The 5586-nt window shown below is 36.3% G+C and overlaps 1 pseudogene across 1 annotated transcript; it reads right to left on the bottom strand.

Annotated features, from left to right (window-relative positions):
- Positions 1–482: 482 nt before the first annotated feature.
- Positions 483–2361, bottom strand: LOC308653747 (cytoskeleton-associated protein 2-like; annotated as a pseudogene). Its single transcript has one exon. The product of its transcript is annotated as a cytoskeleton-associated protein 2-like (transcript).
- Between the last annotated feature and the right edge of the window lie 3225 nt (positions 2362–5586).

Raw genomic sequence — 5586 nt, 5'->3', positions numbered from 1 at the left:
GCACACACTATACCATTGAGCTCTATTCCCAGTCCCAATATTTTACTTTCATACTAATTAAATAAAGGCAAAAATATTGTCAGTATTCTGTTTAAAGGCGGGGAGGTACATCATAAAGTTTTAAAACATGTCAACATTAAAAATATACTTTTATCTAGAACACCTAATTTCCTGATGATGCATCATTACTGTACTTATATTTAGTAAAGTGAACAAGCTACCATTATGACAAACCCTATTTATATTTAAGGAACACAATAAATTGACTAAATTTACCTATGTTAAAGAAAAACTCAGTCTGTTGTGATTGACAAGGCAGGATGCACAGAAGGACAACTCCCATAAGATGAACGTTAGTAAAGAAGTTCATTGCCATGAATACTTACGATAGTTAGCCAACTATAGACCTAAGGGAAGTAGAAAGCCACACAAAACAAAGGAAACCAAGGAATAATAAAAAACCCTCATTCCTCATTGGAGCCTTATTTCTCTTCTGTATCAAAGTTCAGAGAGCACAATGCTGCATTAGGGCAGCATACAAAAGCATCAGTTTTGCCTCCTAGCTCTGATAACTGTTCCAGTGAAGACACACAAGGATAATGATCTTTTAACATATCTGGTAATTTAGAAGTCTTCTCTTGGAGACGTCGAGAACGTCTCACTGGTGTTAGAAACTTCAGCTCCTTAAATGCAGAACTTGACTCATCAAATTGCATCTTCTTTTTTATATTTTGCAAGTATGGTGTAGTAGATACATTATATTTAATTAATCAACTTGCTATAGTTTCTGTATCAGGGGTTTTAACATCATTGGTCACAGCTTTCATTTTGTCATCTTGTTCTTTTTCATAATCTTTAAATACCACATTTCTATGATGTTTATTCTCCATTTCTGGTTTTTCTAGCTCTAAATTAACACCCATATCTTTAGTGTTGACTTCTTGAACTTGTTCTTTGGATGCAAAAGCCTCAATATTTTCTCCCAAATTAACTTTTTCTTGACTCTTCATTGTTAAAATATCCACAAGGACATGTCGCATCTCTTCAATAGGCTGAGCCCCTGCCAGAATGGCTTCCTCATAGATTGAGATAATATTTTCAATAGGACTTGTGATTGGTTCAATACGTACAAGACATAGCCAATATTTTACAAGTTTTTTGGCATCTGGAATATTTTTAATTAGGTCATTCAGTGTAACCAATATTTCTTCTTTTGGGTACCCCTTATTAAATCAGGTTTAGGCATTCAGAAATCGTCTTGTTTACTTTTTCAGTAAATAATCTTTGTTCATCTTCTTCTGCCATGGTAGTCCAAAAGGACCCAACTGGTTTTTCATTTTGTCCTTCAGACGTGGGCTGGGTAACTACAGGATTAGGGGGCCTTTTCAACACTTTTCCTTTGCCAATTTTCCACTCACTCAGATGAGCTTTTCTCTCTTCCGCAGTTTCTTTGGGCCGAGCTGATCTATCAACAGTTGCTTTTGCTATAGTTTGTCTTCGTTGGTCAATGGTTTTTGACTTCTCTATCAGTTTGGTATTAGAAGATGAAGCAGGCTTGGCTACAATTTCAGATGCTATGCTTCTTGATAACACCCTATTTCTTTTTATGTCCTGAGAAGAACTGGTTTTGACATTAGATACAATCGTTTTGGGTTCTTTTTCTTGAGGCCCTTTCCGGATTTTAACACTGGCAGAGGTTTGGTTGATGCCTTGTTTCATGGTGTCCTGGGTGTTACTGTGGTGACTTCTATTAGGAGGTCTCACAAGTTGTGTGTTTCGAGGTGTAGTGTTCACAAATTTAGTGCTTTCAAACTTAGTAGTAGCAGTTATATTTGAGGCTTTATTACTTCTCACTGTTACGTTGGTGGTGTTTACAAGTTCAGGCTTTGTGGCTTTGGAAACAGTAGTTGAAAGTTGCTTTGTTGTTGCAGAACTCTCATTTTTGACTTGTAGAGGCTTTCTAAATGAATTAACCTTAGATTGAACAATTTGGCCACGATAAGACCCAAGCACAGGTTTCTTGGGCATGTTAGCAGCTTGGTTTGGTTTTTCTGCAGGCATTGGTTTCTTTTTAGTATTGTTTTTAAGGTGAAATGCCTGGCTTAATGTCATATTTTGATTTGGGGGATCATCTTTAATTGATAACTGCAGAGTCTGAGTGCCATCCTGAAAATCATGTGTTTCAATTTCTGTAGTTGAATTGGTTAATTCATTAGAAGGTTTTAAAAGAATATAATTTTTTACCATTGTTGTATTATTTTTGCTCTGTATAGGTATTTTGATATTTTCTTTATCAGCCATTGTTGTTGTCAGTTTCAGAATTTTTGTCTCTTCTTGGACTTGGTCCTCAGATGTCATCATTCTTTGGGCTCCAGTACTAGGTACGCAGACTGGGTCTTCTGACTCGGGGGCAGATGCAGGTCCTGGGGCACGGCCAGGGATGCGATTCCGTCTCGGGTCCTCGGTATCGCTCAGGTCACCACCCGCCGCTTTACACCTTATGTTCTTATCTAATAAAATGGTGCTAGGATTGGGAAGCTCTGCTTCACAAATGCGGCTCTTTCCATTTTATGATGCCACCATCTTAAACCTATAAATTTCAAGGATGCCCTGAAAGAAGAAGACAGTAAATGATTGTCCATGGATGATATTTATGGACTAGCCATAGAAGCTATATGTAATGCTTCTGCCTTAATTCTGTTCACAAGAGCCAGTCACATAGCCTAATCTGTCTCAACTTGGCTTAGAAACTCGGTCATTCAGAAAGTCCCAGAAGAAAAAGGAATGGGTTGGGGGAAATATACCATTATCTCTGCCACAATCTTCCTTTGTAGAAGAAATCCACCACTCCAGCCCTAAAGAATATTTATCTGCTCTTAATTGTCTCAAGCTGAAAAATGGTACATTACTTTTGTTTAAATTCCAACAGCTGGAACAAATCTCAATGTGTCACCTAGACATGAAGATCTGGGAAATATAGTTTAGTTGTAGATGCAAGAAGAGGAAATTAATGTGATCATTTCTGGCCAATATTTCCCAGTTGGATAGAACACATACATCTATTGTAGGTCAATTCTTAGGGTTTACAGAAAAGATAAGGCAAGGGAACTACTCTCATCAAAAGATGCTAGGAATTCCGTTATTTCCAGCAAAGAAGTGTTTAATACTATGATTCCCAACCACTGAAAAAAAAAATGGATACAAGGCCTTGATAACCAGTGATAGACACAGAAAATAAAATTGTGACCCCCCGAGGAATGGAAATTAGGAAAAGGAACTACAGTTCCAGAAAACTGGGTCACCACAGTCAACAGAACCACAATGTTTTGATTTGAGATGTGTACATCTTATAGAGTCTTTTATTACTTATATCACTGGTAAAAATCAAGACTGGCTCTAAAATATCAAGAACTGTTGAATCTCTATGTATAAGTTAATCTGCCAAATTTGGATGTATGTAGAAATAAAAACCCAAGTACCATATTATTGACCCTGAAAAAAATTATCAAAGGCAATATTAGAGGAAAGAGAAGACCCATGGAAGATGGAACTGGCACTAAAATTTCTCCAGTCTCTATATTTGAGAATTCACTCAAACCAAAGACCCACAGGGAATTAAAGAACAGCTTATACCCAACTATGAGGCAAAGATTAACTGAGGAGGCACTATTCAAACCAAAGAAGTCATCCCACTCCATCATTTGTCCTTACAAGGTTTGCCTATAAATATTTCATTCAAATCAGTCTCTAAAATGTTGGTAAGAACAGTCAAAGAGCATTAGATAGCATCAAATTTTAAAGGGCACTAATTTTATTTGGGGGGAGACGTATAAAATATTAAATAGTTTTTAACATGCTATAACTCCACTTCAGTTCTATGTAGAATAGATATTGTGCTCTCATGTGAATATTCAGGTTTTTTGTCATTAACATTTGTTCTACTAATTAGGAAAGAATGCATATCAAAAATAATAATGTGCAGCAAATGGGTCTATTTTATTCAGTATTTTACAAATGACATTACACTCTCCTATGCTGTGGCTCACAGTAGTCATATAATCCATTCTGCATCAGTAACTAGTGATTTATTCTTTTGAAGCTTCAATATGATTCATGTTGCCAGTACTTTAAGTACCCATTAGTTAATCTTTGCTGCTGCTGACCTCAGTAGGTTTTTGGGTAAAGCTTCATATAGCATTTATAGGTCACAAAAATGCCAACAATGTTCATTATGGTCATTTTCCAAACTACCTGACAGCAAAATGTTTTCCCTCAACTCATTTGTATGTATGTCCCTTAATTAATGCTTCACCTCATGCCAAAAAAATACTGAAATTCTTGTCACTTCACATGCAGCATGACATTTACACCAATATTTTCTGAATTTATCATGAGCAATGCACAAAGAATTTGTATACAGTGGCTTGAAGGCAGATAAACTGTAAATCTGGACTCAAATACCTGTAGACTGAAAAGCATGAAGGAAATTAGAAAAGTGAATACCTTTGCAAATAAATTAAAACTATACCTTCTCTACCATCCTCAAAGGCATCACGACTACTAATTGCTACTAACAAAGAGATCTTTTACAATCAATATAAAATCTTTGAGAGGTATTTTTAGAAAGTGATTCTATGTATGGGAAGTTTTTCTTGTCTGAAATACAGATGGAAAAACATGCTTTTTTTTTTTTTCAATCAGAGAAGGTGTTTGAAAGACTCCTAAAGTTCAAAAATAGAGAAGAGCTTCAATCCATTATGAAAAAAAAAAGACCTTTCTGGAGATGAAGGGGATTGAAGTGGTGCCATTTGATCGTTCAGGGCATAAACATGTCACTGGGAACATAAAAGAGTTCAGTGAACAGAGTTCAAAATTTTGAGATCCAAAGTAGTTTCTGGTTTGGGAACTATAAAGCACTTTCTGTTATGGAGTTGATTCATACAAGATGCTCCCAGTATAATAATGTTCAAGAAGCCTCAGTTTACTTATCGTCTTAAGTGCAGCAGGAGGTGCATGGTGCCAGGTTTCAGAGACCAAGGTCTGGAGCGAGGCATTTGGGTGTGCAGCTTGGCTCTTCCTCTAACTCCTTGTGTTACTTTGGGCAACTGCTCCCTCCTCTGCATTGCTTGAGTTTGCTCAGTTAGGAAGAACAGGGAGAGCTTATAACAAATATCTCATTCAGTCTCTAAAATGTTGATAAAAACAATCAAATAGCATTAGAGAGCATCACATTTTAAAGGGCACAAATTTTATTTTGGGGAAGGATGTACAAAGTAGTAAATAATATGTGTGATTTTATGCAGATACATCAGTTTATGGTACCTAATAACCATTCACTCAGAGTTAGCGCTTACTATTATTTCAAACTTACAAATGAGAAAACTTCAGAGCTGTTAAGTGACTCCAAAGGTGCCACAGACATTTTCTAGCTACCACCATCCCTTGAATTCCAGATCCCATGTCCCAATGAGCCCTATTCCCACACAACTAGTAATTAAAGCAATCTAGGTTTCAGCAATATTTTTTATTTTTAATTCTTCATATTTCAAGCATTATTGGCTAGTCTTGTGCTACAAGTAAATGCAA

Source organism: Spermophilus citellus (assembly GCF_964194105.1).
Source record: "Spermophilus citellus genome assembly, chromosome: 7".
NCBI lineage: Eukaryota > Metazoa > Chordata > Mammalia > Rodentia > Sciuridae > Spermophilus > Spermophilus citellus.
This window is presented reverse-complemented; position numbering and strand designations above follow the sequence as displayed.